The sequence below is a fragment of the Tyto alba genome, unplaced genomic scaffold (assembly GCF_018691265.1).
Source record: "Tyto alba isolate M040663 unplaced genomic scaffold, T.alba_DEE_v4.0 Super-Scaffold_18, whole genome shotgun sequence".
NCBI classification, from domain to species: Eukaryota; Metazoa; Chordata; class Aves; order Strigiformes; family Tytonidae; genus Tyto; species Tyto alba.
In genome coordinates this window covers 12,580,106-12,603,369 of record NW_024881280.1, presented here as the reverse complement: position 1 = coordinate 12,603,369, position 23,264 = coordinate 12,580,106, and the positions used below count along the sequence as shown (strand labels likewise).

The 23,264-nt window shown below is 44.4% G+C and overlaps 2 protein-coding genes across 5 annotated transcripts in view; one reads left to right on the top strand and one right to left on the bottom strand.

Annotated features, from left to right (window-relative positions):
- Positions 1–725, bottom strand: part of PLEKHH1 (pleckstrin homology, MyTH4 and FERM domain containing H1) — a 53,019-nt gene extending 52,294 nt beyond the window's left edge. For 3 of the 4 annotated variants that reach the window (XM_042790952.1, XM_042790957.1, XM_042790954.1), the window contains exon 1: positions 487–725. The gene's annotated coding sequence lies outside the window, so the exon portion shown is untranslated. Of the gene's footprint in view, positions 1–151; positions 250–486 lie in introns of those variants that run through there. The other variant, XM_042790953.1, reaches the window with a different exon arrangement.
- Positions 1–23,264, top strand: part of TMEM229B (transmembrane protein 229B) — a 323,642-nt gene that overhangs the window by 263,549 nt on the left and 36,829 nt on the right. The gene's annotated exons all lie outside the window — the stretch shown is intronic.

Below are 23,264 nucleotides of genomic sequence, written 5' to 3'. Positions count from 1 at the left end.
GAAATAATTAAAATTTAGTTCTACATCCGTGCAGGTGGTTCGACTAGTAAAAGTGCCAGAAGGCAGGAAGATGGCTCCCGGTTTTGCCTCCCGAGGTCTTGCCCCGCACACCCAGGTGCGGCAGGCAGAGAGAAGAGACCGCAGGACTCACACGTATTTACTCCTGGGCTGCATCTTCTCCCCCTCGTGTGGCCGGTCCTTCCCCCACGCAGCTTCAGGGACCAAAGTCCCGGACCCGAAGGCAAACCGGCCGATTTTAAGCAGCAAACTTCAGTTAACAGAGCTGACACCACATCACCCCCAAGAACGCTCCCGTTAGCCCCCTTACCGCCACCCTGAAGAAAGAGAAGGGGGGGGGGAAAAAGGCTACGATAGCCGACCCCGCGCAGCCCAGCCCCCCGAAGCCCCCGACCGCCCTCTCCCCACCCGAGACACCTCCCCGGGCAGCGAGGAGGAGACCCGGGCCGCCTCCCCACTCGCGCTCACCTTGGCGGGCACGGGGGTCTCGGCCGGGCGGAGCGGGGCGGGGCGGGGCGGTGACAGCCGCGGCCGGCAGGCAGGTGCCCGGCACGGCTCCCGTCCCATTCAGCACTTTCCCATTCTCTCTCCCTTTTCCTTCAGAGCGGGAGCGCCCGGCTCAAATATCAGAGCCAGCCCTCCCGAGGAGCGCAGGAACTGACATCACCCGCCCCGGGCTTTTAACCCCTTCCCGGGCTCGGCGGCGAGGCAGGTGGGGCGGGCAGCGCCCTGCCCCCGGTGCCGGGGTGGCCAGGGGCGGAGAGAGGAGCTGCAGCCGCGCTCTGCCCACGGAGTTGTTCCGCTCCCCGCCCGCTCTCCGCCCTCAGGGGGTTCCGCTGCGGCCGGGGGTGCGGAGGCCGGGGCCGGTGCTGGCGGGGCATCCCGGGCCGGGCTCCCTGCGGCCGCCCGCAGCGCCTGCCCGCTCCCCCCGCGCCGGCAGCCATCTTGTTCTGCCAAGAGGCCTTGGGTAAAAGCCGAACGGCGCTGGAGTCCCCCCCCCCGGGGCAGACCTCCCGGCTGCTCTGGGCTTCTTCCTCGGGCCAGCCAAACGGGCGAGCGTTGGTGTCGGGCCCTTGTCTCCTGAGATTCCCCCTTGCAGTCATCTCCCAGACTTCAGAGCTGATGTTCCCAACCGGTCTCCAGCTCTGAGGCGCGGCGGTGTTTCCTGGGGAGCTGGCACCCAGAGGGCCGTGCTGCCCTCACCTCCCACCACACCCCTGAGGGGCTGGTGGGGCATCCCCAGCTCTAGCTGGAGCACCCTTCACTGAGCACGGGGTTGGTGACAGAATAGAGATGAAAACTACGTTAGTGTAATGGTGGCTCTCCCGACCAGAGAACACCAGCCTGTGCCACGTACCAGGGCTCTCTCACACAAAATGGCTCCAACAAACAGGTCTGGGTCTTTGAGCTCTTCTAACAATAGCTGCTAGCACACAAAATATTTTATTCAGGGCTAGGGCCACCACTTACTGAGCTACTTTACATGCAGCAATCCTTCATGTGAATATATATTGACTTATATGACTATATATTACCCGTGTTACTCAAAACAGAGCTGGCAATCTTGCTGCCAAGGAAGGCTGGCCACTGGGAGTGAGCCCGCCATACCCCCGTGTGCTGCCGGCTGCCGCAGGCCAGTCTGTGCCCCCCCGGGCTGGCCAAGCCCTCTCTGCGTACTGAGCAGGCCAGGGTGGGCACGGGGGAGCGAAAGGGACTGGTGTCAGGCAGGGGCTGCAGGACAAAACGCTGCCAGGACCTTGGGCCTTGGAGCTGCCTGTCTGTTTCAAAGGGAAAGGTCATTCATTCTGGTTCAGGTTTAGCAACTATGTGTTACTTACTCCATCATCAGGCACATTACTTCCATCAAAGACACTTCAAAAATTTCTCTGTGAGGCTCTCCTCAGTGGGGGTAATGACAGCCATGCTGACGTGTATCTCTCTGGACAATTTACATGTGTCTTTCACATGGCTTGCTTTGCCACCGTCAGTGGTGGTCTCATCTCCTTGAGAAAGTGAGCATGGCTTGTTGGGGAAGGGCTGCACCAAAAAGATGATGTCTTGAGTGATTATGAGAGATCCATAAATGCTCTGAAACTGTGCTTTGACTCTTGTTGAGACTACCCATGCAAAACAGGACAGTCTGGAATAAACAGGCTTGCAACAATCTATGGAATAAGCAGGCAGGAGAACTGAACAAAATTATCTCCTAGTACTGTAAGCAATACTACCCACTAGGCATGGTTAAACAAGACCTTAAGTGTGGTTATCTGGCTCACAGACATTGTCTGGTTCAAGATCTGCTGTTTATTAAACTCTTGTAAACTCTTTCCTTACACTGATAGTGTGCTTTCATTGGTGTCTCGGCAGAGAAACAATGGGTAGCAAATCACTTATTATGCACAAATGAAAAGACTGATGTGATTAAGTGGTTAAAGTATAGAAATATAACTAAAAACATAAGGTCAAGGTTTGGACACTGGAGTGACTAAAGGCAGACTCTGAAATCTACACCTCATTATCCAAATAAGTAGTCAGATTTCCAAAGACTCTGTGGACCTTGCTGTTCCCTAAAGATTGTTTCACTGTAGATTTCTGATCCGTTTCCAGTTTCATTGGCTGAATGAAGCTGCCTGTTCCTTTATAGCTAAAAGACAACGCACGCATTACGGAGCTGGTTCAGGGAGAGAGCAAGATAGCACTATGCGGAGATGGCCAGAAAGCCAAGTGGAGACAGGCAAAAAAATGAAAAGAAACAGGCATCTGGTGAGGAGCTCTTCCATTTGACCAGCCAAACAGGGACAGGCAGGAATACCAGCAGAGATGGAGCTAGCTGGTGGGACAGTGGCACCCAAAGAGATTTCTCCAGCAATTCCCAGTGGAAGGGATTCCAGTTGCCTGCGGTCTGTATGTTGTGTGTGAGTCTGTATTAATTGTTACTCCCAGTGATCAAGGAATTGTAATAAATAACCATAACCAACATGATTTGTGCCTCCCTATAGGTATTTCAGAGGGCAAAGGATAGCTTCATGCTTTACAGAGTTCCCTCCTGAACTGAGGCTGTCCAAAGACAAAAGGGGAAAAGGAGCTATTCCCTTCATGCTCTCCATCCTATTCCTGACTCCTTTTAGCCACAGCATGCAACCACAACATTTGTTAATCTGAATTTTATGAGGTATTTTTAGTCTTCCTTTAAAGGCACTGGTCAAGTTCTCTCATTTGCACCAGCAAAGCCAACAGGATTGTATCACTAACTGAAACGTCAATCTGGCCTTGTGTTTTTCCCAGGCAATGAAGCTTGACTGCCAGGACATTCCTCAGCCACTGAACTTTACACAAAGTACCTCCCCAAGAATTGCCTGAACACACCTTGCTTTAACCCCTGGAGGCCCAGAACCACATCAGCACACACACAACTATGCGCTGCCATTTCTTTAATGCAATTATTCTGCAAAGCTGTGCCTCCTTCTGCCTTCTGTCGCTTCTGTTAAACTATTTAACATAATTATTATTTTTTAAAAATTTAATTAAAAATGTGGCTTTCATTAAATAATGCAAAGAGAAGAATAGTTCTGACTTCAGAGGGAGAAGGTTGTAAGAACAGCCAGTAGTATCTCACATTTCCCAAGTAATTTGCCTTGGCAGTTATCTTTAATATGTCTGCTCAAGAACTCTCTGTCAGGTCTTTGCAATTTGCAGACAAACCATTCAGCAAAAAATGAAATTTACTATATACAGAGAATAGCTGATCGACAAAACAAACTCTCTGGCAGATGCAAGAGAACTAGCTTGGCACTGTTAGACTATCGTTATCACAACTCAAGCACAGGCTGCTTTGTTAAGAGCACCATATCCAAGATACCTAAATAGAAGGACAAAGAGATAAATGAGAACAAAGTGTCAGGAGGTGAGAGCAGGAGAAACTCTTTCTCTAGTAATCAAAGTTGTCATAGTTCTGCAGGTGGGAGAGACCATTCCGTTCCAGACACAGTGCTGCTGAAAACTTACCAAAGGGGCAAGGACACCAGCCAGACCGAGTCCATGTGTCAGAGCCCCACTGAAGGCTCAATCCTACGTGGGAAAAAGCTTGCACAAAAACAAAACAGTACCTTGAAACACCTGTTTGAGGTACTTGTCTCTCTCCACAGGGAGCTTAGGCTTCATATTGTAGTTCTCTAAATTCCACCTATGTTAGAGGCTTAAAGATGTTGAAAATGGCCTTTGTGCCTAGTTGCCTTACTCTGTTTCTCCTGGGCTTGCAGAGTGCCGACAGACACAATGCAGACCTGCAAACCCCTTCCTGGCTTCTCTTCTAATCAGCAGTGACAAGTTCACGCAGCAGAAAATAAGAGACTGGCAGCTGTGGATCACCTCACTGCATAAACCAGTTGCTCGTGGGAGGATCCGGTGGGAGGGCCAGGAAACCATTGCCCTCCGGTACTTTGTCAGCTGGTTTTGACCATGATATGGTCATCTCGTCGCACTTCATGCACACAGGACATAAAGACACTTGTGTACTATTCAAGACAGAACTTGAGTGAGAGCATATGTTTTGTATATACAGTCTTGACTGGCACAGAGCAAAACAATGGAGAATTTCCATTTTCCTTAGGGAGTCATCCTAGAGGTAATTCCAGTGTTATTCTCAGTATTAATAGCTCCCACCTTGTTTCATCTCTGTTTTTCTCCAGTTTCAGCCTCCAAGTACCAGATTGCATTATGGTTTTTTCTGCTAGATTAAGAAGCCATCAACTGCCATTAGTCTGTGACAAAAAAACTTAACTTTCTCTTCTATAAAATACACAGATTTAACATCACTCACAATAATTAAAATTTCTAGTGCTTGTATTCTCATTGGTTTGTCTAGATCATAGGTTAGACAACTGGAGATTAAAAAGCAAATTTGGGGTTGTTATCAGCATGCTTGTGTGTGCCTGTTAATCTCCTCTTCCAGCAGGGAGAAGAAAGGAGGACGGCATGTGGGAGTCTTCAGGCCGAGGAGAAGGAAAACACTCTTTGCAAGTGTATTTGTTTTGTGTGGTCTTTCAGTGTCTGGCATTGGCTGGTATGCAGCCCATAAGGTTCCAACATACCACAGCACGCTTTGAATCTTTTTATGAGTCCGCGGGCTACACCAGTAACTGCTGTGCCTGTGATGCCATACATGATGTATCTCACAGGTAAACTGTGTCAAGCCCAGATGCTGCAACTATGCAGCCAGAGCTGGCTCAACAGCACTTACAAGTCTGAGTGTTGCTGCCCTGAGGATGAGTGGGCCTGGCTGCTCCTGCCGAGGAAAAGGAGGCATAGAAAGAGGGAGGATGAAGCTAGGACAAGGTGCTGGAAGGAATCAGGGACAGCCCTGGAAAGTTGGACCTACTGCTCCTGCAGCCCCTGTGATGTGAGGGAAGGCCACGGTTCTGCTGCTGCAAGGGAGAGTCCATAGACACCTCCTTGAACGGCAGCAGCAGGTCTGGCCTCCCAGAAGTGTAGCTCAGGCAAAGTAGGCAGCAGCCTATGGTCGTTTTTCATCCCCAGGTTCCTGTGAAATGCCAGACAAATACCTATTTACAGAGCTGGTTCTGGAAGTGCAAAAAGCTGCACCAGGGAAAGAGACCCAAAGCACGTGGGGAGCAGGCAACAGATTATGGATTACTGGTTTGAATTGAAAACCTGCTACACTCTGACAAGGAGCAGCAGTGATAGCTCTATGGACAGGCTGGTCATCTCAGCCCAGTTCTTAAACATCGACTGTCCGAGGGGCATGTTTACTAGGAGTGAGCACTGAGGAGGCAATAGTGTGTGCTGCAGGTCACCAGAGGAGCTCCGCGGTATAGTATAAACCTCCATCACTGCTATTGTTGATTATAGTTCTGCATCCACCCATCACTGCAAACAGCTTCCCAGCAAAAAACACTCAGACCACAAGGGATCGTGGGGAGTGAGCTCATGTCTGACCGCCACTAGAGCTGTGAAAAGAGTTGTTGGATGGGAGAGATTTGGGTAGGCCAGGAGAGGGGGTCATCCTTGTCCCTGCTGTGTGAACCCCCATGGCAGAGCTGGGGGGAATTTCCACTTCCAGAATTGTTAAATCAAAACTTCTAGGTAAAGAGTAAAGTAGGTCCCAGCTTGCGCTCTGTTTGGGTGCTGATCTGAGAGCTTCGGCATGGGCACCTGGGGCAGCTCTGTGGTCAGAGCAGGAGAGGCTGCACGAAACACTGTGCTCTGATGGAGGATCCCTGCCTCCCCACAACTGGTAGGGTGGCCTGTACTGGCTGGGAGTGGGGGCGAGAAGACACTAGTAAGAGATGGGGCTAGTCCGTGGGAAAGGTTTTGGCTGCCTTCCCAGCCTTGCACTGAAGTCATGCCTACAGCTGCCAGATGTCAGGATGGGGTGTGGAGAAGAACGCAGATCCCTGCCGTAGGACTCCCACTCGCAGAGCCTCCGTTGCTGGAACCAGTGGGCAGGCTGTCCTCCGTAGGAGTGCAGGAGGGAGGCCACGTTAGCTGGGGAGGTTTTTGGCTCCTTTCCTGGTCTCACACCCGAGCCAGGCACACAGCTCCCAGATGTCTGTGATCTCTGCTCTGGGATCTTTCAGGCTTGTCAAGGCGTTGTGTAAAGGGAGGAATTATTTCACTCCCACATGGGGGGTGGAAATATTAAGAGCCCCCACGGGGACCTCTCTGCCTGTTTCTCCCAGGAGGGGTCACCTGCAGGTGAGCAGCCTTGGAGAGGGCTCCGTCTCTCCACAGGCGAGATCCCCAGACAAAGTACTCTGAGACCAGCGGTTGCTGGGCTTGCCTGGCACGGCTCTGTTCCTGCCAGTTTCCATGGTGATCCACAAAAACATCAGAAAAGCACCGATCTCTTTTGGAAGACAAATAATAGAATGTGACAGTGCCTGTGGCTGAGGAGGGGAGGACAACCCTGCTTTTATGCTGTAACTGAGTTCTGGGGTCAGTCCTGGGGCTTCCCCCCCTTCCCTGAGTTGGCAAGGAAAGCATTGTTGTACCATTCCCAGAGGGCTTGGAGCAGCTCAAAGCAGTAACTCCAGCTTGTAGGTGCTACACGCTGTCATAGGCAGGTTCAAATGATACTGCAAATTGGTTTTAAAGGACAGCACTGGCAAATGATGTCAGCAGGCAGCCTAAGCAAGCAGTGTCTGGTAGTACTTTGACTGGATGGGGTTAGTGGGAAGTGCTGATGAGGAGCCCAGAATGTGCCACCACATGTCCCAGTATGCAAGCACACACACACACACAGATGTGACAGAGAGAGAAAATGTGCACGCTGCCCTCTTTTCCATCACATTTGAAAGCACATGGACAAAATCTCGAACTTTTAATCTTGATCATAGAGGGAAACTATCCACGTGCAAGGAACAAATTTGCAGTCTTACCACCACAAGTATCATGTCAACAAGACTTCACCCACTGCCCTGAAGGTCTCACCCTGCCCTCCGTTACAAAACCACAAGCATTATTCATCACACTCTGCCCCATGCAGTTTGGAGGTGCCTGCCTGCCTGCCTGATAGTCACCCACCCCTTTGCCCACAGCAACAATTGCCAAACAGTACAGCTGCCAGGGTGAAAGTACATGGAGGGAATGGGTGGAGAGGTGGCTTTTCTGATCTGCATAATTTTTGTGATGCAGTTTAAGATTTCCAGAAAATTCTGGAGGAGGGGAGGGGTAAAATTGATAAAGGATAAGGTGGCTTTCAAACATAGCCAACAAGCATCTTAAAAAAGAAACCTAATTTTGTGTGCCTCTGCCTCTGGGCAAAATGTTCCCGGCTTGATTTCAAAGATGCTGGGAAATTCAAGGGTTGGGTATCTCTGAAAAACAGTCTCAGGGTGCCTGCAACAGGGTGACCAAAAAGAGGTGCCAATTTTGAAAATGTAATCTATTTTTTTATTATTATTACTTTGTAATTTCCTAGCAATGAGCACTCCCTGGGAGGCTCGGGGATTCATCTACAACTTGTCTTTCACTCTACGCACTGCCCGAGGCAAAAATCCTTGCAAGAGCAATCTGTCACCTTGGCTCTTTCAATGGCGCTTGGATTTCACTGCGCTGGCTGCTGCCGCAGGAGACTCCCCTCCGTCTCCTCGCGCTTTGCTCCCTTGCCCAGGGTCCTGTGAACCTGCAAAAGAGCTTCTGAAGTTGGGCTCACTGCTCCTTCTCCCTGTCTGTCCGTGACTGCCTCCCCTGCCCTAGGGCAGCCCTGTAACCTCAGTCCTGGTGGAAAGATGTACTGTGTCGCTTGGAGCCCTCCGAAACCCACGCCGGGGTGCAGAACAGCACCAGGCAGACAGCTAATGAAAACAGCTCGAGCTGCTCCAACACAAAACTGAGTTAGGACCTCCTGCAAAGGATGTCGTGGGTAATTTTTAATTATGTGCTTAATTAGTGTTAATTGCACACGGTAGGAGGAGGTCAGAACTCAGCCTGCAGCTGCTCGGTCGGCTGGGAAGTGTGATTTCTCCAGCCATTCTGGACACCCCGGGCGAGGAGCGGGAGGAGGAGGAGAGGGGTTCGCACTCAGCCTCAGGGTGCTGGTGACAGCAGGCGAAGGAAACTCCAGCCGTCTTTTCTGGAGCAGCGGGAGGAGGAGGACAAGAAATATGGGAGGCTCAACCGGGGAGCCACGGAGCGGGGGAGCGGGTGTCCCGGCCCCCTCTGCACCCGAGGGACTGGGGCAGGCCCACACGCCTGGCTGCAGTGTCACTGCCCAGGGAAAGCTGTCCCACAGGCAAGGGCTTCCTCCGAGTGTCTGAGTTGGGGTGTTTCCATTCAACCATCCCTTTTGCAGTTGGTCAGAAGTGTCTTTACATGCGTAGTTATTACAAAATATACCGATAATGATATACATATGTAATATGTACCTACCCATGCATACGTGCACATATTACCTGTGTAGCTACATAATGCCTAATGCGTTACAGTAGTAAAGGCATTACGTAAAATCACAAGAATAGGAAAAAAAAACCCACGTTCCCACTCCGGTTCTCGCCCTTGCCGGAGCCGCCCCCGGCCCCGCCCCCGGCCCCGCCCCCGGCCCCGCCCTCGGCCCCGCCCCCTGCGCCCGGCGCCGTGCTCTGGCGCCACCTGGCGGCGGGCGGCGGCGCGGCGGGCGGGTCCCTCCGCGTGCTGTGCCCGGGGCTTTGCTCGAGGCGGGGGACTCACCAAATCCCGGGGATCGTGGGGGCGGGCGGTGCCGCTCTCTGCTGTAACTTTCCCACGTGTGCGTTTTCCGATGGGAAAATGGGCTGTCTGGAGGGGCAGAGGCATCTCCCGGCGGGGTGGTGGCCAGGCTCAGCCGCGCGTATCTACACCTGTGAAGCCCCCATCATTCTTCTAAAACATAACTTCACTAGCTCACACTCTTTTAAATTGGTTTTCAAATTCCTGCAAGCGTGAAAGATTTATCTGCTAATATTCTGGGATAGATTTCACAGCACAAAGCTCTATGGAGGCCTCATTTTCAACAGGAAAGTTCCACCGCACAACACTTAATTGCATCCAACAAAGCATCCTCATAAGCTATGAAACCTGAGCTGGCTAGCAAAGGGAAGGATATACGAGGTGAGCCCTTGTGCCTCCTTGGCATTACATTCAGTCACTGGCCTAAACACTCAGCAACTCTCAATTTGTCTTTTCAAGTTTAGCAAGTTCTGTCTTACCAGGAAAACAAACTTCCAAGTGGGAGAGTCAGTCATTGCCCTCTGACAGGCATAAAGACAACTGTGCATCTGCACCATTTAGGCCCTCTGCTAATTACAGCTAGCAGAGGTTTTTCTTCAGCTGAAATAAATAGAAATCTCCGATCAGATGAATGTGAGCTACACTCAGGCTGTCCCTAGGGAGCATGGTGGAGGTGCAGCTCTGAGGAGTCAGAGGGGACAGGGAGTAAGAATGGCCATAGATTTGTTATGGGCTCTCTGCTGGAGGGGTGCTAAGACTCAGCCCCAAACCATGTCTCTGAGACACTGGGTATACATGCTGTTTTATAATCCTGACTGAGCAGGCACCTGGACAATTACCCCTGAAAAGCAGATAAGCATGGGATTGTTTTACCAGATAAACATACGGGACTGTGCAGGGGAGTAGGAAAAGCTCTTCCTAGGGCAATGGTTGCATACCTTAGCTATGTTCAGTGCAGATATTAGATCAAAGAACCAGTTTTCTCTTTGGTGCAAATCCAAGAAGCACCTGAAGACTTTTTTCTAATTTTTCTTAAAGCTGGACCCACTCCCACCCTTACAGTAGGTCAAAATTCAAGCCTGATGTTTCTGTACAAGACACTTGTACAGCCTTGATTTTTTCTCATAAGAGTCATTACATAATGCTATTTGTAATGACATACATATGTCACTACCATTTATGTTTGCCCAAAGATTATTTAGCTTCTCAGATGACATCACAGAAATCAAAAGTCTTACATTAAACCTTTTATAAATTAAGAACTTTAACAAAATATTTTTCTGCTGGATCAAAATTATAATGTGATTCTCCTAACGAGCAAAAGTAATGTCACCATTACTGTAAGAAAGGGTTGCTTTTGCTTTTAAATCTAGGAGAACTTTTGAGCCTGTACTGCTAGCTTTACATTCCCTCTGCAAAGCACTGTGCAACCATACAGAAATGCAGAATACTGATTCCATATTTCTATAGTCTTGTCTGAAATCAGTGTCCGTAGTTTACTATCTGGTCTTAGACTGACTAGATTTATATTTAAGGTAAGCCTGCTGTCATAAAAAATACTCCGTGAATTGTAAGCAAGTAGGCATAAAACGAGAGAAGATTCAGGACATCTTCCACCAATTTTCTTGCCAGGATCAGGCAAAATCCCCCTGCTTGCAAGAGGTTATGCTCACATGGTTTTGTGACTGGGTCTTTCAACCTCTGCAGAAGAGACAGCAGGTTTTGGATAGCAGCAGCTGTGCTACTCCTGCAAGCTCATATTCATTCCTCCCAGACACCAAAATCTCTGGGAACTGCCCTGAATTTCCAGTAGTTGTTTACTCCATTATCACAAAATCGATCGCAGATGGTGCTTTTGATGCTGGCAGGTTGGAAAAAATAATCTCTTGGCTTATATCCTGAGCACATTTGATCTGGACTGACTGGATGGAATCACGACAGCCCATCATCTTGTCATTGGTACAGAAACACTTTCCTGACTGCACTAATGTTTGGGCAAGGATGAACATTTTCCTTTAAATAACAAACTTCAGCCTTAAATAGTTACACTTTGCCCTTGCTGTTTGGCTCTGTTGCATACCAAAGATTTAGCTCTTAGCAACATGAAATCCCATCCTAATTAGCTTCTGTTTAACAATACCACTTTGTAGCACTTTCAGAATGCCAAGCTCCTTCTATTCTAGGGCTACATAGGAGGGGAACATTTCATATCAAGCCCAATGCAGTTCAAGACTTTCTGTGAAGTCTGATTTTTTTTTTTTTTTTTTTTTTTAAGTGTAAAGTAGTCCTCTATGTTAAACCTGAGCCGCTCGGTACGAGTAAAAGTCACACTCAAGAATTTAAAGACTATTAACCAAACATAACCCAGTGTAAGCACTAAAGTCTGCTGTTAAGAAGTTCTGGAAATTTCAGCAGTGTCATAAATTAAACATAACAGATACATGCTAGATATGAAACCTGTGTATAAATGGTCAGGTGGTATAACTCATTCCAATTTGACACTCAGCTGGAGAGAAAAATGTGTATTATTTGCTCACTGGGGAGTCAGTGAGCATGTATGAAATAGAGCAACTCTTACACATACAAATAAGCCATCTTCTGCAACTGCATCTACACTTCCAAAACCTCCCAAGACTTTCAGTACCAAAAGTAGCTCAGTTTAAGACTATATAACTCTTCAAAAAGAAGTAAGGTCTTGGCATACCTTGACATATCTCAAATAGCTGCAGTTTCATGTCTCATGGCAATGTTAGTGTATTTTCTGATGATAAAACTTCCACCATCACTTATAGGACTGCTTATTTGATCCACTGTTAGGCACTGTTCATGAACATATAGACAGACACACAAACATTGAAGAGGAAGTAATAAGAGACTTACATCGAAACCTTAAAAACATTGGCATAACAGTAGAACCATCTGAATGTATAGGGCTGGATTTCTTTTTAATGCAGGCCTGGAGAATCACTTGCAGAAAGCTTCGAGACCCATGTACCTCCCTGGAATAAAAAATAAACAAGATGACACATGGAGCTCTGCCCACCATAAATGCCAACGACTAATGATGATCATTCACACATGTGGTTTCTCATTTGGTCCTTCATTTATGCTACTATAAACATTCTCCTCACCTTACAGGAAAGTCCCTGGATTCAAGAAAAGCTTCTTCTCTGAAGCCACCTGAAGATACATAGAGAGACAAGGCCAAGCTATTTTTCTTTTCAGCCTTTCAAGAAAACTTTTTACAATCTGTTTCACTTACTATCCTTGAAATCTTGACCTAATTTCCATCCCACAGATCTACTCCCCTAGACCACACTACTCACCCCAAATAGGTCTATTTGCTGTTAGTTCTAATATTTTGTGGTTATATAGAATGGCATAATTTTCTATACGTTGTGAAGTTTTCTAACTGTGTTTACATTCTTTAAAAGAAGTCTTTATATCTTTTAAAGTGAACAAAGGAACCCCTTCTTGAAATGGGTTTGGTGCCCATTTTAAAGGAAAAACTCCACTATCATATGACACATTCCAATGACTGTAGGTAAGTATAAAGCAACCTGAAAAAAAAAATTTTGCTCAAAAAGCTATTCTGAGATAAACCTAAGGCTGCAAGTTTGAGTGGATATTGGAGACGCTGTAAATTGGATTGGTCTTAGTCCTGAAATGTAATATTCAGTAAAGCTTCATTTTTCAGATCCTAGTGCCCATAAAGCCCTGGAGGCAGGGACTGAAATTTGTTGAGATAATTCCAGTGTGTTTTGATCTTTCAAACTTTCAATGGCATGCAGGGTGCAGGTATAAGCATACATCAGTGCACCCCTTGATCTCCTGCTCTGTGTGGATGACAGAGCTATTTCATACGCTTCAGAAGATAAAGCTAAAAAACTGCGTGCTTAGACAGTCTGGAGTCTGGAGAAGGGCTAGTTAGTGGAGGCTGCTTCCAGATAAGATTGTTGGAAGTTATTCAGTGTCACAGAAAAACCTGTATTAGCTCCCGTCAGTGACAGAGTTTGTACTTGTTACTCATCCCGGTAACCTGTACTTTTTTTTTTCAAATTATTACGTTTGGATACCCAGATATCAGCACTGGCAAAAGTTGCAGAGGAGCTGTTCTGATTGTTTTCTCTCCCTCTGTCATCCAGCAGGTGGGAGGAGATCAACACAAACAGTGAAATATAGGGCTACTGGGTGGATTGCTCCCTGGGGATGCCTGATTTGCTTGTGCACAACTCCTCGGGGCATATCCAGTTGCCCTAATTTTCATACAACTATCCACCAGCCTCAGGAAACATGACAGCACCATTTTTACTGTCTTGGAAAGAAAGGAGCTGGGTGTCACAGTGTCAATATTCATGGATCACAACAAAGGGACACCAGAACTGCGGGGCAATGTCTGCGCCTGGGAGTTGCCAGCTGGGGTTACAGGACGGCTGTCAGCGGCTGGGGGCAGCGTGGACATCGACTCATCTACCTGCATCTTTTCACTAGTTGTTTGCCCATCAGTTTTAGACATCCCTGAGGTTACTTCTGTAAACACAGCTTCTCAGGACATCCAGAAGACGTTCTGCTATGCCAAAAATGCCCTAAAAAATGATTATTAGCACAAGTCTAGTGAAGTTGCTCTGCCAGAAGGCGTTAACTTGATTGCTGAGCTGCCCACCTGGTAATGAACTTCGTCCATTTTTCCTTATCCTGATCATGGGGCAAAGGCACTGAGAATACAGGGAACGCAAAAACTGGGAGAAAGAGAATGGTAATGGACCTGTTGTAGTGTAAGGGAGAAGTGAGGGAGAATGTAGTCTGACCATGGAAGCAGGGTTTGTGAATTCCTAGTTTATCTGAGTTTTATTTGTGCCGCAGTGATGTTTGCAGATAACCAACAGCTAAATGTTCACAGAGTTATGAGAGCATAAATGTTTTATAGTCAGTGCAATGTAGTTAGTAGTGGTGGTTCACGTCTGGGATCCCACTAGAGAAACAGCTTATTTGGGGAAGATGTACTATTTCTTTCTCCTCTGGTCTTATTAGGGGTTGAGAAGAACATCGATTGATGGTTAGGTCTGTACCTCTGAGACTGGCTAATAAAGAACCCTTAATTGCTTGTATTAGTATAGATATCCCTTAAGAAAAAAAGCCTACTGAAAATGTAGCTGACTCCAAAAGGATTTTATAAGCTGATATCATCTTTGGCTGTGTTAAACTATGATAGAATATTTCTCTCTAATAGCATGCCCAATGTCGCAACAAAATTTTAAATGGCTTTGAATCAAAAAACAACTATGGCATTTTTTCTGACAAAGCAAAATTCAGTACTGGTACTTTTACTCTCAAATTCCCCTCCTATTAACTTGCATTTTTTCTTTAGAAGGATATAAAAGAGGGAATTCAGTTCCATTTGCAAAGACAACTAAGAAAAAGCTTCTGAAAGCATTTGTGTGTGTGCATAGGTGTGGCAGAGGTCAAATTATGAAATAAGTGAGATTTATTTATGCATAAGAGACTAATCAGGGCTTCTTTCTCACTTTCATTTGACCAGTTTAGGATCTATCTCATGTAGTTAGTCAGGGTGTTATGAAACAGAAAGTACCTAGTTTGACCAGCAGTCTGGGATTATTTTTTCTGTCTTCAGCTAATTAGAAGTCAAGAAATGGGCCCGAACTACTCATCTGGCTCCATCTATCATCAGTGGAGGCAGGGGAACTTGTTCCATCTCCTTAGGATGGAGTGCATCATCAACCAGAAGTGTCCACCTCTCACACTGAGTAAATAGGGAATTACAGCAGATGGAAATCAAAGGATCACAATATTCTTGTAGGCAGAAAACAGCTAATACAGAATGAAGTTACTAGGATGTAGATGTAAATATGTCACATTAAGATATCAGCAGGACAACCCTCCATGTTTGCAGCACTGTTAAGAACTGGATCAGTCCATAGATGACGAGTCACAACTAATTGTGCAGATGACTCACAGCTAGGGAGCTGAAAGGTACATCAGGACCTTTGCTCAAGTTCCAGCTCACTTGATCTGTTTCTGTGCTTCAGTTTTGGAGGCTGATTTCTCATTACCAGCATCAGTTATACTAGTTGTAACTGGAAGTTTTACAAGATGACTGGAATTATTTGGTATCTGGAGCATCATTTATGGTCTCCTCTAGAATAGGAAGTCCTATAAATTATGGTTTCAAAGTTCACTGGTCTGAACATTGTTAAAATGGCATTTGTAGTCAGTATAAAATCTCTGATAATGAGAGATTACAATATGACAGAAAGTCTAATTCCTTTCGGACATGTTCTAAACATTCTTCAGGGCTATGTACTTACTTAATCCCATGAATTTCTTCACAAAAAGTTCTCCTTAATAACTTTCCAAAATGAAAACTTACTCTTTAGATAATATCATGGCCATCCCTCTGCAGTCTATGCTGGGGTGTTGCCTATGGTTGAGGAGCTTTGCTGTATAAGATATAGATGAATATTTGATGAAGTAGTTATTTATTTAGTGTATCTGTAGAGACAGACAGTCTTTCTCATGTGACTCTTCCTAGTCATCAAAAAGATTTGGGACCATTTGGCTCCTACCCCACCTGACCTGCTGACATTTGTTAGGCTCATTTGTTTGTTGTGGGACTGCTACCAGGACAGTGATAAGATCTGAAAGGAAAGGAAGGAAAGGAAAAAGCTACTTTTTTAAAAAGTGCAGTAATCTTCTTGTGTATCACTTTGATGTGTTACTCATCATATGCATGTATATGGCAGCTAAATTAGATGATGAGGTTAGGTGGCTGCTCATCCAGGCTTCTGGGTATTATCTTCAGTCCTGTGTGATAAACTTCAAACTTCTCTGTGCTGAGGCTATCTGCTTGAATGGGAAAAATATTAGTATGTAATGCATTCTGAAAGTGACGTAATAATAATAAGGTAACAGTGAAACATCAGTGAAGTTATTCAGCGAACAGAACCCTATTTCTAGTGGAACTGTTGTGTAACTCAGCCTTATGGACAAACTGAACCAATGTCACAAAAATCAAAGGAAGGAGGAATTATTCAGCTGTTTATATACCGTTGCTAAGAGTGGAGGTAGCGGCACAAAATCAGAGATACTCTTTGTTAAGAAGAAAATTAATTTAACCAGCATTCTGAAACCTGCTGCAGTAATTTATACAGTAAAATCTCTTGTTTTAGTTTATCTCCAACAAGAGTGAGTAAAAAAGGAGTGCAAGAAGGAGACAGCATAAAGAGGATATGGTCTCTCTTAAGGACTACCATTGAGTGTTTTGAAATTATTAGTAATTCAGATCCTCAAGTGCTTTAATGCATAATGGCTCAATGTACTAAATAATAACAAAACATAAGATACCACTGGGGAAGAAGAGTCTCTCAGGGACCACTGAATCAGATTAGAGAACAGAACAAAACACAGCAAAGCTGAGAAAGAGAAGCTCAGACAGAAAAATACGGAAGATAACTGGAAGCTTTTTAAGAGTCACTGGATTTTAAAAAAAGCCTCAATTTCATAAGCATAATAGAGAACAGTGTTGTTTTAAATGCCATCCTGGGTCAATGTATGAAGTGAAGGCATAGTCAGAAAACAAAAAGCCTACATAGCAAATGGGTAAAATGGGAAATATATAGCAATCAATATAAATCAGAAGTTATATAATATAAAAATAGACAAAAAAAAAAGGCAGCAGAGGAAAATCATTGGCTGGCAGACCTTAAGACAATAAAATGAGTTAAGAGTATATTAAGAACAACAGAAGTCTTAACAAGGGTACATGCTGCTGCTTGATGCAGATGATGAAATGATAATGTTGCAGAAGAGACAAATACTCAATAAATATTTCTGTTCTGCATTTGGAAAAAAGAGAGATGATGCATTTATATCACACAGGTTGATGAAAATTTTTCCACTCCATTAGTGACCAGGAGGAATGTAAAATACGTACTGGGGGTAAATATTTTAAAATTAGCAGGTCTGGATAGATTACATGGGAATACTAATAGAGCTTATTTAACTGATCTCTAGCCTGCTGATATTGATATTTCATAAATCCTGTAATAGTGAGGTAATATCAGAATACTGGAGGAGTGTGTGTTCTATGCCAATATTAAAAAATGGCAAAGTCAGTAATCCCAATAGATGTGCACCAGCAAGGCTAACAGCAGTTCAGGGAAAAAAAATATTAACTGATAGAGAATCCTCTGAAAAAGAGTAGGAAAATCTATGGATGTATTTTCCAGCATCAAAATATTCTTGATAAAAAAAAAAAGTCAATAATAATTTAAGCATCCCTGCCATGATCAGGAAGATGACTAGAGATGCTCTTAAAGTATATTCTAGCCCTACCTTCTGTGGTTCCATGAAGAGATAACATTGTTATCAACAGTGAGTCCTCACTGGACCGCAGTGAATACATGTACAGGATATGAATTCTGCTTGATTTTATTTCTTAAATTGTTTTCTCACTGAGTGCTTCTTTGTGTGTAGCATTCAGATGAAGGCCAGTGCTAGACCTTTGTACCTGGATGACTCTCATTTACTGAAAGAAACATAGAACACAGGATGGTTGAAGCATAGGGAAAACAGTCCAGCCAAGTCTGTGGACATAAAGCAGAACAAAATAAAGCCATGTCACCTGTGCTTTGAAAAAGCCATGGAAATAGTATTAGGATGAATTTTAGAATCAGCGCTATTCAGCATTTTCATAAGTGCCCTAGAACTAAATACGAACTCACTGTTTCCTAATACCTGCATATTTTAAGGTGGTATGGAATGGCGGTGGAATGTCAATGATGAGGGGAAAGCATTTATATAGAGCAGACTGGATCATCTAGCAGATCAGACGCGTTCAACTAAAAAGCTTTTTACTACAGCCAAATGCAAAGTTATGCATGTGGGAACCAGATAGGAGATTAGGAGATGTGTAATCAGAAACTCTATCCTGGAAAACAGCGCTCTGAAAAGGATCAGGGTCGTCAGAGTATGGAGCAGTTTCACTCCAGTGAGATACCGTGGCAAAAAGGGTGAAATCAATCCTTGAATGCATAAACATGGGAATACTGAGTAGAAGTACCAGGTTGCTTTTCTTCCCTTTGTGTCCCCCTCATGAGACTAATCGTATGCAGGATATTTATTTTCAAAGGTTGTTGAAAAGCTGGGGAAGGTGCAAAAGAAGCTTGGTAATTATTCAAGATCTAAAGAAAATGCCTTATTGTAGAAGACTTACAGTGCTCAAGCTGTCCGACTTTCTGAGAAGGAGATGACTTGATTTATGGCTTGATTAATGAATTGGTACTGATGGAGGCATAAAACACTAGCAGGAAAGGGCTCTGAGCAGACTAAGTCGTCATGAGGACTGATTGCAGGAATTATAAAGCCAAAATGAAGAATGAGACACAGACAATGATTAACCACTAAAACAAGCTAATGTGGTGAATTCTTCATCTCCTTAGGTCTTCATATCAAGACTAGATGTTTTTCTTATCAGCCTACAGTCAACTACAAATTGTCAAGTATGAGTTACAGCATTTAATACTGGAATATATCCATGAAAATTAATGGCCTATGATATCTAAGAGGTCATTCTAGGTGATGGTGATCTGAGATCCATTATGCTGTAGGAGAGAGATATATTTATTAATTATTATATCAATAAGCAGTAGCTAAACATGCAACTTTCCCTCTGTTCTGCCCTTTAAGTGCTGCCATTTAATGCTAACAAGATGAATGAAGGTTGTCAAGATAACTAATGAAAGAAACTGAAGGATTGTAAAAGTCCACAATTGATTTTCTCTCTTCAGATATCCCAGTAGATGGTCACTTTACCAGATGGACTGGCATAATACATGGGAAATATAAGTTGTTGGGTGACTTCATTTCCCCTTCTTTGCTCCTCTGTCTAGAAACTTCTTTCTTTGGCTGTGACACACACCTATGGTAAGTAAGTAACCTGGCCTCATGCGCACATTGTTATTAGCAAAAACAGCCGACGTATTTTTGGAAGACATGGATGGAAGTGGAGTTGCCAAAAATAGGTTCTTATCCAGAAAAGTAAGAAATCCCTCATAACATTACCATAGGAGGCAATGTTTTTAACATAATTTTGATGCCTGAATATGGGAACCTCCTTTGCCAGAGTAATATATGATGTTTGGATCAGCAAAACGAACTGGCATGAATTGCTGCTAATTTGATCTTGAGAATTCCTGTAGTAGCGACCTGCACAGCCAGGTGCCTAAATGCTTTTAGGAATGGGGCCTGTGAGAACTTTCATCATATATAATCCCAAAGCATTTTGGAGGCCTCCATGGCTCTAGAGCAAAGCATGGGTGCTATTGATAGTGCATAGCCTTTCAAAATAACAGTTTAGAAAGAAATTTAAAAATCTCATCACTAATGAAATCTCAGGGGAAATTCAGGGACTGAAGAATGGAGAATGGAGAAGGGCAGGGTAGATAATTTGTATTTATAGTAGACAGCTTATCTGACAGTTTTAGCCACCTCTCTTGCTGCTTCAGCACTGTTTGTGAACAGCTTTTGTTCATCTCAGATGTTTTTGTTATTCAAAAAGCTCTTGGCCTGTGGAATGTTCTCGAGCAGCTCATTGTGAATATTTGATAGATGGAAGTAGAGAGTCAAACCGTGATTTTTAGCTCTGAATCGCTTTTATGTATTCCTTTGACTCATCCATTTTCCATATCTTTTCACATCTCAGAGGAACACTTTTTCAATTTCATTCATACTATCTAATTGCTCCCAACCTCCTTCATTTATCTTTTTTTTTTATATTGTAACCCTTGTCTTTCCATCATTTCCCCTCATCCATTCCCCTCTTCTCTCTGGTTTATTATCACTACTTGACTGGTATTTGAGAATTGTATTGTAAGTGACTTGGAGCAGACACTTGTGATTTTACTGTTGTGCAGAGCACTTTGCATACATATCGTGCTGTATAAATAAAAACTACAGTTCCAGAAATATTTAGTCTCTCAATTATATTTTGCAGTATAATATGTACCAGAGACACTATATAAAATAGAATTATTTATTATAATTATCCCACTTCTGGTACTGACATTTAAAAGCATTTTAGGTAAATCGTGTCTTTTCTCTTCTCTGTCTCAGTTTCTTAGCTAGCTCAGAGTTACAACATGTGTCAGTGAAGTGCTAGCATTGGGTTATTTGATGTTCTAGAAATCCTTCAAATGTAATACCTCTTTGCTTATTGTGCTTTCTACTGCCCTGTCTCAAAGCCGCCTAGCAAAGGAAATGTGTTCCCTCTTTAACAGCTGGGGAAACAGAAAAACAAAGGGGTGAATGTGAGGGCGTTGAGAAGGCCTGAAGCATGTCTGTGAACACAACCCAAGTCTCCAGGGCTCCAGTGTCCTGACAGCTTTAATGGGCAACACTTCTCCACAACATAGATTGCTGGATCGAGTTGGACTGTACATGTCCACGTTTGTGTAGTGTCTTGCCCCTCCTCAAAACAACATTTGCATTTTGTTAAACCTGGCAAAATAACAGAAAACAGAGTTGCCTCCAAACCCTTCAGGATCTGTAATTTCCACATATATGGTATTTGCTTTTATTCTGCCCCTGAATCCAGAATAGAAACCCTCAGGGATTCTTTTATTTATTTTTATTAAAAATTCAAGCAAATACAGGCTTCCTTAGTCAGTCATCAGTCACGCTTCTGGTAAATCCCGCCTGCTGCTTGTTCTAGAAGAAGTCTCAGGCTGCTCTGTTCTGAAGGACCCATCTGGCATCTAATCCACATAAAGGCAAAGGTGGCAGGAGGTAGTGGAGGTTACTAGCGCTCTGCTGAGCAATTTATTAAATCTAAATGCTAAGCACTTAGGCACCTAGATATGCAGGCTGCTACTACAGGGATTCTCCAAATTTCTCAGTCCAAAGAGATGATCCCTGAACAACATCCAAGAGGAAATTCAAAAGCTTTGACAGTCTCTGTGAAAATGTCTTGCTAATATTAATTCTTATGGAAATCCTGAATGGGTACACCCCGGACAGGGCTTTCCTGAGCAGGCTAGCCTGACAGTAAGAGATGCTTTGCTGCATAGCACTTTGGTAGCATGCCTTAGGAGTAAAAGTTTCCCATCTGCTGTGTTTAGTTTCAGAGCCAAGCTCTCACCAAGCCACAAAGTATGGCAGGTATCTATTTACAGAAAAAAATCTTGAGGGAAACAAGATAGTGCAAAGCTAAATACTCAAACAAACTTTGCTATTATAATTTATATCTAGAGGAAAGAATATGCTCTAATTAAGGGAATGATTTCAGCAATCCCAGAGAGAAAGGCCGGAGTTTTCAAAAATCACTGTGTACCTTGGGGTTTGCTGCCTGGCCTTTAATGTTTCGAGGCTGATGCCAAGGACAGCACCTTACTGGCAGAGACTGGCACATGCATGGTTAAACGAACAAATGTTTAAAGAGCTTTAATTTGGGGCAAAGATACATTAAGAACCTGCATGTACCTAACTTCTGCCTTAGCCCCTTTGTGAATCAAGCACTTTGTGAGGAGTGATGAATATGATGTTAGTGTCCGAAGCCATAAAAAGAACCCAAGTATATTCTGACAGAGCCTAGTGTGGGGGGAAAATAGCCCTTGCTCCAAGCAAGAGAAAGAAGAGGGGAATCCATCAGACCAGAGAGTTTCCTCCAGCTTGAAGGAATCATGTTTGAGAATTTCCTTCATGTTTTCTTCGATAAACTCACTGAATGAGTGAAGGCAGTGAAAATCCATGGCTTGTATTTTTCCTACCCTCACCAAAAAGAAAAAGAGACAAAGGAGGCAATTTCCATGTTATTGCACAAAGACCTACGCCAGCTGATCTGAGACAGCATGTGATTTGTGCTATTCTTCAAAATGCACTTTCTACTTCAGGAATTTGAAGATCACTTGTCACCACGGTGACTGGGGGCCCCCTCAGAAAAAAATACTTAATTTCTTTGCATGCTTCAAAATCGCTCTTTGTTCCTCAGTTTCCTGACAGAGAAGTCTGTGTTTTGGATGTACATCTGTGAGGGGTCTATTAAATAAACGCAGACCATCTCCTCTCTATTCTGCATGCCCAGGGAGACAAAATTCCCAGTTCCCAGTTGCAAGACCTCCTTAGGCAAACAGGACATAAAAAGTCAAACCTCCCCAAGGAGGGGAAACCCCTGATTTCAGTTTGGGAGATTTTAAACATATGTGATGAAGTATTCCATGATAGGTGTCTTCTTCAATGCACTGGCTGGCTGGAGTCAGACTGAACCTGGGCTGGGTACAGAATGGGGAGTGTTATAAGGTGAGATTCCCATCTCATTTGTTGCAGAACCCATCAGCATGTAGAGAGTGAGGCAGGAAATTAGGGTAGGGGTGATTTAATGAGCCAGGGGGTTAAACCCTGCTCTGGAAGGCTGGATCCCATTCCTCATTAGTTCCTAAGCAACATCAGACAAGTCACTTGGACTAAACTGGTAAGACTAATGGAGGTTCACTGATTTTTCAGGTACTCATTTTTCTAGACTGGGTCTGGATTTATAGAAGGGAGGAGCATCCACAACTGGTATGTAAATATAAGGAGCCCTATAAAACTAAATTCCCTGGGGAAAAAGGGATGCTATGAATCTCAAAATTATGATTCCTTTTAAGTATAACATATCTGAGCTTCAAACCCAAGTCTGCGGAGTGAGATCTTACCTCATTGGGAATGACTACACTGGCAGCAATATTTGTGATGCACTCAGATACCAGTGTAACGACCACATTAAAGAGTACCTGAAGAAATAAGTAATTCTTTTTTCAGTGCAACAATTATGCCATAAATAAAACGCAAGTTATGGTGAAGGAATAAGCTCTGCCAGACACAAAATGGATGAGTGAGGAACCAGGTTGGGGACTGCTGCACTGCACCCCTTAATGTGCTCAAGTACAAAAGAACAGTAGCAAGCAAGTATCATTATGCTACTTTCCAAGATGTTTCCACACAGTCAGGTGTGATACTGCACTCAAGTGAATAAATCCTTCTAGAACCAG